The following is a 12,668-nucleotide window of genomic DNA, read 5'->3' on the forward strand; positions in this document are numbered from 1 at the left end:
TTATTTGTGATTGTAAAAGTCTGTCTGACGTTAAATAAACCTCTGTCATAAGCCATTACATAAGTGCCCCCATGAAAAGTATGCCTTCTGACTCCAGCGAGCTAACAGCATCCTGAAAAATCTTATGATATGCAAAGACACACCACTTTATTAAGTCAAGTGATTATTTCACTAAAACATCAGTGAGTATATCTAAATTCTGATTAAGAAGCTAACAGAAGAAAAGAAGAATTTAGATCATAGAAAGAAAGCTGAATCATGATTACAGTGAATATTAAGCACACCTGATGTTTTGAGAAGGCTTCCCAGAAGTTCTGGAAAAGAATCTTTAGCCTTTTCAGAAGGACTGTTCAGTTCTGTCTCAACAGAAAGGATGATCTAGGTGAAGTCAGTGGGTGATACCCGCAGCTACACAAAAATTAAAGGGTAACTGAAAGCAGGGCAGGGGGCAAAAGTTATCCACCTTAAATAAAAACCCCCAAAACAAAGATCAGCACACAGGGAGAAGTATCCTAACACTGAAAAACATGAGTATAGAATTCATACTAGCTACAAAGCAGATTACAGTGACTAATTGTCATCACTGAAGTCACATCTTTCATTCACACCTCCGGTTACGTCTATGCACTAAAGAAGCTGCAAGCCCTGATGTTCCTCTGGAAACAGAGAAGCATAACCACAGCTGCTGACAACTTTGTAACAAAAAGATTATAGCAGCAAAACAATTTGGTGCTGAAATAAATTGTGGGAACTGAAATTGCCAGATGTGATGAGGCGTGAACCTTCTTTAAAAAAAACTACACACAGATGCAAGAAGTTTGCAGTAAACAGCTATAAGATAGCCTGACCTTTGGGGTTTAGTGGAAATTTTCCCAAAGAGCAAGTGACTGATAAATCTCCCTCTCACTTCTCATGTCATGTAATGTTTGCCATCATTGCATGTAGCAGTTCTTTGAATCTTAGTAACTTTTTTGCTTCAGATACACATCATTAATTCCAAAACCTGTGCCTGCAGATGTGCTTCACAGGAGAAGCACGTTTCTTTAGGGTATTTTGTGTCCAACTACAACTGGGGTTACACTGAGCTTTTCTTTTTCCTTCTTGACAGCAACACGGGACAGAAGAAAGGCTGCTTAACATTAGGCATTCATATTCATGCTCTTCCCTTTTCACTGGCAATACAAACAATTGTACAGGTGCATACAGAAGACAATGAAAAAATAATCGGTTTTGCTTGCATTATTTCTAGACAGGAAAAATTTCCTGGCCTAGTCCAGTTGTGTCAGCAGGAACAAGCGGCAGGACCAGGGACAGCTTAGACAGCAACACTGCTGAAATCAAGACCTGTTTGACTCCCTTGTTCGCTCTCTCAGATTGCCTTTCCCTTATTCCGTTTTGAGACAGACATCTGAAGTAGGTACTGGATGAGAGCTGAAGATCATATTCGGAACAAAAACCTTGGAATTTGGTTAATGCAAGAGTAACATGATAGAGAATACATCTGTTACGATGGCCATTCAGGATTTCAAAGTTATGCCCAAGTATCTTTCCTGGGTAGCTACGGTGAATTTGGTGTCGACAGGTATCTTTAACAGTTTACATTGCACTTAACTGAGTCATATGCACAGTAATTTAAGCTCCTATCATCATCTTTAACTCTTCCTCAAGTCAAGCAGTTCTGCGCAGCTTTTTGACACTGCCCAGTCTTCTCCATCTCATTTAGTCCAGACCTTCTAGAATTCCTGAAGCACAGCATGTTATTGGGCTTTCATAATTAAGGAAGTCAAACATTTAATCCACTGTACTTTGGTTGAGGCTACCCTATTCCCTCACAACTTTTTTTTCAGTTTAGTTGAAGTTCTTTGCTTGAAAGCAGCATGGGTGATCTGAACTTGAGAGAAGACGGAAGTCCCACACTTTCTGCACACCAGCTTTCTCAATGTCATTGAATTACAGCAGAATCTCAGAATATGCTCACAGTTAATCAAATTACATGTTTCCTTTCAAGGACATCAAACTGTTACAAACATCTAGAGATCAGCCTTCTAGAACAGCCAGCTTTGCTCCAATTTTACAGTTGGTATCTCAATAAAAAGGTCTTAGCAGACTTGTCACTGCCTCAGGCCTGTTCAGAGAATGAAGTCCCTGTTTAGGATGCGCAGCAGATCTAAAAACAATTCTTTGGTGCTAAGTGAAGAAACACTGGGAGAACACTCAGCCTTCTAAGAAGCTCCCTACCACACGTCCTTTGTTCAAAATCTGAATTAAATTTTCCAGGTAACCTACACACAAAGCTTCTCAAGCTTGGCATTCCACACTATGTTGTATTGCTAAATTCACTGGAGACTGAAATATCTGTAAGAACCTCTATATGAAGAAACAACAGAAAAAGTTCACAGTTTTGAGTGCCACCTCGCTAGAAAACTTCAGCTTTTAAGATGAGGGTCATTGTCCACTTATATCCAAAGCAGCTCTTTTTGTTACTTCTGAACAGTCCTTTCAGAGCAAAACCTCAGAAATGGATTTCCTAATCCACCGCTATGAACGGCCAGCAGTACAGCCATATAAACAGTGAAGGAATTTGATACAAACTGCGCTTCTGCAGGCTACATGCTAACCAACTGATCCTAAGGATTAAAAGTCTAGAGTAGCACTAACAGATATTCAAAGTTACAAAACAGGTTGATGTCCATGACACTTTGTAAATATCTTCCCTTAAGGTCATTTTTCCCTACAGAATTCTTCATACATAAGTTTCTCTAAAAGAAAAAGAGTATCATGCACACGTAAGGAAGAAAGTATGGCATAAAGAGTGAACAATAAATTGCCAAAGCCAGTGTGTGCAAGAAGCATTAATAACAATTTAATCAAAGTGCCTTGTTCCCCACCACTGTCAATTTTATACCTTAAATCCTCTGAAGGTTATTTCAGATATAGCTGACTTTTTTTAACAGTGTTCTTTGACACCAGAAACATTTCCAGGCTCAAGGAATATTAGACTTCTAGAACACATTCTGCTTCATCAGATTTGATAAAATAAACAATAGCACTCAACAAGTCTCAAATACCCTTTAAAAGCTTGTAAGTAACCATAACACGCTTGCTTTTCTATAAAACCACAGGAATAACACCAGAAGGGATGAATGAAGAAATCGGCCACTAAAACAAAATGTAGCGGGATACTAGAACAAGTGTTGCAAAACACTGCACTTTCCTAGCACTAGTTCTTCTGAGAACATCTGTCAAAGTAGCTAAGCCAAAGAACAACTACAATCCTACCTAAATTTATCACCCATGTACAGAGCTGGACAGTACAAATGAAAATCCAAGTGGAGAAACTATAACCAATTACTTTAAAATGTTATCCAAGAAGATCGGCAACAGTTTTAACAGAAGAAATTCAAACCACATGAAGAGAAGGCTCCTTTCATTTACAAGGGGAAAAGAACGGAAGCGCACTGGAAAACTAAGGCTGCAGAGGAACCTGCAAAATCCGCAGCTACACAATCAACATTGCATTCAGCATCCAAGTCACTTCAGTAATTTAAATAGTTGCTTACAGTAGGTTTCAATAAGTAATTCAATTAAATATAATAGTAGTTGAATACATGAGACACTCCAAGAGGTGGCCAAGTCAAAAATACATTTTTAAAAATAGCACATTAGTTTAATGCTGACTACTTTTTCTTTGAACTGCTAATTACTGCCAGACAATAGCTTACATAACAGAAAACATGCAATACCTCATTTTGCAATAACTACACAATCACAAAACACATTTTAAAGGAAGCTGCATTATCAAATCTGCAAAAATAGTTTAGCTCTCTTTAGTTTTACTCTTCCAGACAACTGATTCCTCACAAGTACCAGAATAACATGACCTGCGATGCAGGGATTCAAAAAACTTCAGTGTGCAATTTTATTTTTTTTGTTAACACTTATTTGATGCAAGTATTTCTAAAGATTTTTGACTATTTCAAGTATTGAAAAATCTCTCCTAGGGCCTGTATTCATGCATTCAGAAGTCTGAAGTGGTCTTTCATAAATATCTTGAACAGAGTTTAAAGATTTTATATGTTCTTGGATTAACCTACAGTTAATCTTATTAGACAAAGAGCCAAGATTTTCAGGAATGAGTGCTAAAGCTATAACACTAAATAAGCCTGGCTCATTTAAAAAGCAACCCTGAAATTCTTCCTACTCCTGCACCCATTTTAAAGTCACCAATAAGCACTAGTAAGACTGCAGAAAAACTCTTTCTACCAGCAGGCTTCTGAATAAGCATAATGCCAATAAAGCTAATGACATTTCAAAAAATAATAATCTATGTGCAATTAAGATACTGGCAACATTTTAATGCAAAAAATTGTTTAAATATACTAACATCCTAGTCTTGGGATATCCAGTCAAGCTACGCAAAGAGATGTGTTTGTCCCTTGCATACTCCCAAATGTGGAAGTAGGATCAGAAACTGGATCTGGAAGAAAGGGTAAACAGCATGTTAGTTAAATTCACAGAGGATACTATGTTCGGAGATGTTGCAAACATTAGTGAAGACAAATACATAAATGACCTAGAGAGAAAACAAAATTAGTTTGGAAACAAAAATGTCGCATGAAAAATAACTTCAAACACTCAATGTAGAGGAAACACGGGGATAGGGGAAGAAAAAGTAAAATGAAAGAAACCTAGAAGCAGCAACAGTGGACAGTCAGTCGAATATTTGCGTTGAAAAACAGTTTAGAGTTGCAAAGGCATCAAACAGAGCAGGGAAATTAAAGTTCTTTCTACAGTCTTTGAGCCAGTAACAATAGCCATCTCCTTGCACAATTGCCAGCGACTGAAAAATTCCCCTTCACTCTCAGCAAGTCGAAAGCTCTTCTCAATGGCAAATCAAGTTCTGCAGGAGGTAGGGTTTAATTTTTTTTAAGCAAAGTTAACATACGGTTAGCATAAGCCTACGCAGCAGGTTCTTCCAGTACTTCTGCTGCTCGTGGCTTTGTGCAGAACAGGAGGAAGCTAACAAAATGAATCCATTTTTACAGGTGCAACTCAACCTCGTATTGTTCAGATTTATTCATGTGGTCCTTGAGAGAAGAAGCCAAAACAGCTAGTTCAACTACTAAAATAAAAAAATTAAATAAAATAAAAAAGAATAAAAACCCTTTACTTTTGCCTTAAAGTTAGTTTCCTGAGAATGACATCCACTCATCCATCACAGTAGATGTCTGCACTATCCAGCTTTAAGGGCAAGGGCAACAGGAGGAAAGAACTGATTCTACCTTTAGAAAGGCTACAAGAAGATCCCCACCCCCAGCAGCCACATAAATATAAATGCAGAAATTTAAGTAACCAGCATACATCTTCAAGGACTGTCAAGCCTTTGTTCTTCAGAAAGACTTCCAGGCACAAACTAAGAACCATTTATTCTGCTTCATCCCCAAATTAACAGAATAGGCTAATCTTTCAGGGTTTGTTACTCTCGGTAACAAGCCTTCAGTGAGAGAACCATGTAGATGCTTTATACTCAGGACAGTCCACAGATCAAAAAGGAAATAAAAAAAAAAACCAAACAAAAAAAACAAAACCCAAATCCTTTTAATAGAAGCCATTTTTCTGCCTATCATGTTGCTGAATCTTAGGACAACCTCCAGCATGGAGGCTTGTGCTTCAGTTTATGTGTATCATCATCACATGAAAACAGGAGACTGAAGGTTTTTCCCTCCTCTTGACAACTGCTAAGCTATGTGATTTCTGAAATAAGTCATCCTATGAACATCTACAGCTTCTGCTTGTGGTGTGATGGCAAGAACAAAGAAACAGTTCATACCAGTCTGCCTTATCTTTGGCAGAGACTGGTTAGTCCTGCATATTTCAATGGAGATTCAAATGACAGATTCCCAGGCATCCCTCAAGCCAAAGGCACATGAAACACAGCTTTTAAGGGTATTGTACTACCATTTTAAAGTAGTTCAAACTATAGGGCCAGTGCAGAACTGAGAACCACATCATTTCATTGAAGAACTCAATGCATTTTAGGAAGATGTGAGGCTTTGGACATGACAAAGATTAATCTTTGCTTTTTTGCACCAGGGAACATTGGCAAAGTATCTATGTAATCTTTTGCCCCTTTTGAAGGATTCGTTCTAGCACGAGGCAAAACTTGTGGAGGCAAACTCCATTTAAGCCTATGGATTCAAAGCACAGTCTCATGAGCATATCTTTCAGCAGGTTTTGCAGCCTTTCCCTTCTCTGCTCCATCACTCATTCCTACCCCTGCACTCCACCAGTTACACCAGTGTGAGTTCATGAGACTGCATAAGGGACAAGACAAGTGATTTTGCTCCCCCACTCACTCCACTCCCCCCCCCCTTTTTTTTTTTTAAGTGACTTCTGCAAGTTCACCTTGCATAAGAATGGCTGTTCAGGGTTAAGACAAAGGTTTTAACTAGCCCAGAATCTCAGTTCCAGTAAGGGCAAAGTGTAAGTGGCCACACAAAGGGTTGCCTTAAGCAATGCCATCGTGAAAAGCATGCCCAGCAAATCTGAGAGTACATCTGCTTAGGAACTAGAATTGTAGCTACTGCTTAAAAGACTGTTCAAGAACACAGCATACCCATCTAACAAATCAGAGTAAGTGCAACTGCCTTGGACTCCTTGTAAGTGAGAAACATGGGAGATGTGTATTACAGTGAAGATGCTGGAGAATCAAGGCATACTAGAACAGAAAAGAGGTAGAGCCAACAATACTATGTGCTGCATAGGTTTTGCACAGTGTGCTGCTGACAACAAACAAGGCATACAGGAGCAGCCCAGATTCATGCTCCTGCAGGAGAGATCACCACACGGATCACAAAGCTCCAATGGAAGGCAAAAGGATCTACTGCTGAATGTGCAAATAGATGTGTTTTGGGAAGGGTTCTTATTCCAGTTCTCTCTCCCGAACACCATGCTGGCCTGACATAGCCCTGTTGTGCTCCTTGGTCAACTGTCAGAGTTGCTGGCAGACAAATCTCAGCAGATGAATTCAGCACAAGTGCTGAACTGCCCTTAGGTCTACCTGTTTTTTTGCCCTGGTGACTCCTGTTTGGAAGTAAGCCCTATGACAACTTTCAACCTTGTTTAAACACAAAATCCCTAAACCAGTAGCCATGATGAATATGCATCCTGACTGGCTGACCACATAGAAAGCCCAGTCCAAACCTGCTCGACTCATACATCTTGTCATCAGCCCACATATCCTCTGTGGTAGGGATTGTTTCTTGGTGAAAAGGGAAGATACTGAACTAAACCAAGAATGCTTCACAGCAGTCTGCTGTAATGAGGGGTCGACTACCCTCAGGAGGTTTCCATGGCTAGAAATCTACTGCCTCTGCCATCTGGGAAAGTGCTGCCCCTAAACATGCTGATTCAGCACTGGCCCATCTCTCCAACTGGCATCATAAACCTAAAGGTTTATGGTACCCTAGCAGGGATTGTTGCCATTTCCTTAAAGCCCAAACATGCAGATCACCCAAACGGGTAAACAGAAACCCTTCCTTTAGGCTAACATGCAAAAGTGTGTTGACTCTAATCCAAAAGGAGAAGAATTAAGGTTATCATTATGCTGTAGGAACTGTAGGAACAACAAGAAATACCTATGAGAACCACTACTAGGGCATATAAAGATAGATTCAGCTGTTTTGATCTCTGGAAACCACCTTTTGCTGACAGCAACTAGTGATGATCCTAATGCCTCCATTACAACATCAGTTTCTCAGTAATTTTCTGTTAATTTTATGAAGAACAAACACATTGGATAAAAGATTTTTATCTACTCACTGGAGACATACTGCAACTTGAGGCACATTCACTAGCAAGGTAGCATCAAGAGCAGAGTGAGGCTTGCCTGACTCAAGTGCTTTAAAGGAGGGAAAAAAATTCAACAGCAGTAAGATGTGTATGCATGTAAAATGTATGATTGCAAAATATACTGTGTAAATTGTTAATTACAAGAAGCAGAGTAAGACAACTCAAAATTCCACAACTCACTTATCCCAAGTTACTAGAAGACAGGTTACTGCAAACTGAAGGTTACTGTAGACAGGGAAGTCCACTCTGCAGCATGTCTTCCATGTTTTGAATCTATGATTACTGATCACCTGGCATTTTAATCTGTGATAAATCCACCTCTCTACTGAAAGGGCTGATCCCGCTCATCCTCCCCACCCCCCCAGATGCTCACTCATCTTGCATTTGCGAGGTAAGACGACAAGATGGTTCAGGGATCAGTTCCCTGATCCAACCCATCACGCATCTACATAAAGTGAGGGCACTAGCACAAAGGGATGGTATGATCACCCTTCTCTGCGGCATTTTAAATCTACACTAGATTAAAAACTGCTGTGTAACCATGAACTGTGTTTTTACAAGAAAATTCACTTCCACTGGCATGCATCCCTTGGACGTGTTTTCTATTTTCCTGTGGTGGAACCAAGACCTTTCCTGAAGGATCTGCTATATTGGCCAGCATTAAAAAACTGTACTCTCCCATACTGCTCTTATTTAGGTTAAATGACATAAAATTGTGATTTCTCAGAAATTACCATTAGAGTTACTGCCCAAATCTGTATCTACTATAAATGCAACGCAAATTTGCACAGTTTGGCAAGGTCTGTAGGTGGACTTGCAGTTTCTTCAAAGTCAGGGTGAAATGCTTTATTACAGTTGCTCTAGTATAACCTTTCCTTTATTTAAAAGGGAAAAAAGTCTACTCAATGTTTCCTGTAGCATCTTCTACACACACTAGACATCAAGTTTAGGATATATAAACTCTAATCAATAAATTTCAATATTTTCCACTAAAACAGTGATTTTGCGCAGCGAATAATTTCATGCCTTTTCAGAAATCTGACCCTCTACAAACTTGCTTATATTACTGTGATACAATACAGGCAAAAAAATAGATAGCATAATGTTTAACTTTATTCTGGAAAAAAGAATAACTCATGGCTCATAAGCCAACAGTGGTTCTATTCTTGAGGATCATTCTTGAGGACCATTTTCTGATGTTGATTTCCTTAAAAGAAAGGTTTTCTGATGCATCTGTCTAGGCAAACCTCTATGCTGTCTTAACCCTTAACTCATTAACTGAAAAGAATAAGCTTTTAGAATAGCTTTTTCCAGATAACCTCTATGAGGCTTTCTAAGCTTAAAAAACAAAAACAACCACCCAAACCACAGAACCTGCCTGCCTTCTCCCACCAGTCTCTCCCCAAACACTATCCCCCCCAAGTTTTATGCTAGAACTTTAATAAGCAAAGGCTTCAAACGAATATACTTCTTTCTCTCTCATGGGAAGATGACAGGTACCTACCTGAAAATGTTTTTCACCTAGAGTGGGAAATATTTTGCCCATTTCCCAAAAATGCTTTAAGTTGTATTTGTAAAACTGTCACAGTTTAGTCTATAGTTCCAGTACCTTAAAACTAAATAGCCATTATTTCCCTTCAGACAGGTCTCTTAGCTCTGCTTACGCCACCCCATTAAAAAAAGAAAAAAACAACCAACCAAAAAAAAAAACCAAACAAACACACCACACCCCCCAAAAAAAACCCAAAACAAAACAAAAAACCCCAACCACCACACCACTAAAACCCACCTATTTAAGGCTATATTTTTATGCGAAATTTATTTTGTTGCTCTGGTTGACCTTCCCTTTTTCTTGTCTCTGGATTTCACAGAAACATCTCTCAACTAAACTAACTATACCATCTAGCATGGTACTTACAGCCCACTTAATCCAGAGGCAGAACAACAAAAACTTTTTAATTTTGTTTTAGATGCACTTTTACATTCCTTCAGTGCATTCAAACAAGGCAAATAATTATACAGCTATTAAACTTTATCATCTCCTTTTCTAAAAGCATTCTTAGTGAAGTTTGACCCTCATTTACGCTAAATCTGGATTTTCAAAAGAGACCTAGTTTTAGAGAAACATACATTTTCCTTCATGGGTTCTGAGAGGAAAGACTCTTGGGATATTTCAAGGCTATGATGTTCTGTTAGCTCATATTCAGCTCTATCTTGTCTACCTCCCATTACTGAACTCACAGGGAGGAGCCACCTGAGTAAAAGAATGCATTACCAAGGAGATTGAAAGCCTGTAGACAAGTATTTGGGGCATCGTTTTGAAAATGAGGGTAAGCTTATGACCTTCTGTGAGGCCACCTGAAGCAAAATATCATATTCCCAAGACCATCTGACTCATTCAGTTTTAGCCCCCAACCCTATGCTGAGTGTGGACTGACAGCAGAAAGCGAGCTAGTTATTGCACTAACAGCCGAAGCCCATCTGCATGCTGGCTGCCATGCTGACAGAAAGCAGGAATTTGTCCACAGGAGAGCCCCGCTTGTCCCACCTAACCACCAGCTGCTCCAGCCGGCACCAGTGCCCTTTCGCAGCCACCGCTCAGAGGCACAGGACACCACTTGTATGGATTCCTCCACATACCCACATCCATGGCTTTTGTTCTGGCCCACTCACAGCTAGGGTCCCACGCACCCTGCTCAGCCTAACCTAGGACGTCTCACTGAAGTCAAGGCTTATCAAACCTTGACTTCAGGACCCAGCTTACAAACAGACCCTGATATAGCTGAACCGGCAAAACCATGGGGCAACAAACTAGTGTTCAGAGCAAGAATTCTTTAATTTTATTTTTTTTTTTAAGTTTTGCCACCACCAACAGAATCTCAAAACTATGCAATAAATTCAGCACTCTGAACCCTGCAAGTCTGCCCGTACAAACCAGCTCTGAAATTAGCTTTGTCTGCTGCTTACAGGCAGAATCATGAAAACCCTCCTAGGCAGCACCATGGCATGCTGCAAGCAAAGATCTATCTGCCTTAAAAATTAGATCAAAGAATTGCTCATCTCTTCCCCCAAACTGAATATGAAAGAACATATTCTTCCCTTACAGCAATGGAAAGCCCTTCAAGTTCCAGATACTAGAAGGACAGACAGAAGAGAACATCAAGCAGGATTTAGGGTTAGGATGCTGAAATGCCTGTGAGCATGGTAAGCAGAAAGTGATGGTTTCTTGGGAACTAGTGTTTTTGCATAGACTTTTTTTTTAAAGTAGGTTTAGTAGTTTTAGTCCTGAAAAAAAAAAAGAAAAGAAAAGAAAAAGTTTCCAAAAATAGCTGCTTACTTTCTGAAGTTTGTGAGGTGTCATCACAAGCGCATTTAGCTGCTAAAGTTCATCAACATGCCAGTAAGTATAGACCAAAGCAGCTGTGATCGACTTCTCCCTGCATGCCTTCCCCTCCACCATCTCCCATTATATATAAAGCTGCATAAGGCACTTCCTATCCTAGGGGCAGGAGCAGTCCTTGGGCTACGAGGGGTTGAGAATATTTAAAGCCCTATCTGCTGTTCTTATTTGGAGCACAAAATTTAGTTCAAAGTACAAGCAGCAGGAAGATACGAATTCAAGATTAGTCACAGGCAAACAGATGATTTAGGAACAAGAACCAATCTGTTTGTTACAGGCAAGGAATGCAGCCTCCATGGCAAAGAAGACTGCAGTTCTGCAACATCTTTAACTTAAGAAGTCAATTTTTAATCTAATTTGAAACTGAGTAACTTGTTGAGCAGAGTAACCTCTGAACTCTATATTCAATTTTGTACTGTTAGTGTGCTCAGCCTGTGACCTCAGCTATGGTTCTAGTAAAATAAGAGTGAGCTGGAACAGTGGTCAGGATGAAGACTGTTTGGGCTTTGATACCCAGAACAGCAGTGTACCTAGGGATTACTAAACAGCTCAGTGTCCATTCCGTACTCTAAACACCTTTTAGTCCCTAAAATAAATAAATCCATGTCCTCTTGAGACCAGAAAGGCAGTTTACCTGTTGTTTCAGGGTATGTGCCAATGCACGGCACTGAGACTACATCAGTTTACACTCAAGCCCATGTATTCAAAGTTCCCTTCAAAACCATGTAAGGGAGGAGTGCTAATGAAATCTTTAGATCCAACACAAACTCTGTAGCAGGAGTTTGGCCTTCACAGCAAGGTTCTTGGAAGGGAAAATGCAGAAGCCCTGAGTATAGGGAGTGCAGCACTTAAAAACAGACCTACTTAACGCCACTCTAACCTTCTTCCAGAAGTTAGCTTTCAAGCTGAAGTTTTCCAGGGTTAGTCTCCTCCATGATACCCATTTTTTGATAAAATATACTTTTAAATGGTTAGGTATGAGAAGAGAAAGGAAAGATAAAGCTCAATCCTAATCTAATAGATGACTAAATATCAGCTCATACTCCTTAACACCTACAGCCACTTTGGAAAGGAAAAACAGCCCTTGTTTACAAATCATTTAGAGCAGTAATTTTCAAACTGTGGGCTCCCGAAAAGCATAAAGACCCTACGCAATTTAAACTATTGGCAATAGGCTTGTTTTTCCACAGTTGCTTCTTGCCAACTCCAGGTTGAAAACCACTGATTTAACAGAGCCCTGGCAAAACACAGTTCTTCTCTCAACGGGTTAGGCTTGTTCAAGAGATAGATACGGCATTCCTGCTGATTTCAAAAGATCATATGCAAAATGGACCTCCACATGGCCTATCTCAACTGAGCACTGAAGCCATTCACTCCCAAATAGCTGCACATCACTAAAGAAAAATTGCAGATGCAA

At 39.7% G+C, this 12,668-nt stretch overlaps 1 protein-coding gene across 8 annotated transcripts in view; it reads right to left on the minus strand.

Moving 5' to 3' along the window:
- LCOR (ligand dependent nuclear receptor corepressor) overlaps window positions 1-12,668 on the minus strand; it is a 101,218-nt gene that overhangs the window by 65,552 nt on the left and 22,998 nt on the right. For 2 of the 8 annotated variants that reach the window (XM_072869259.1, XM_072869258.1), the window contains exon 2: window positions 4,385-4,477. The exons of the other annotated variants lie outside the window; for them this stretch is intronic. The gene's annotated coding sequence lies outside the window, so the exon portion shown is untranslated. The remainder of the gene's footprint in view (window positions 1-4,384; window positions 4,478-12,668) is intronic. 8 annotated transcript variants of the gene reach the window in all.

Source organism: Ciconia boyciana, chromosome 8, assembly GCF_034638445.1.
Source record: "Ciconia boyciana chromosome 8, ASM3463844v1, whole genome shotgun sequence".
Classification (NCBI taxonomy): domain Eukaryota; kingdom Metazoa; phylum Chordata; class Aves; order Ciconiiformes; family Ciconiidae; genus Ciconia; species Ciconia boyciana.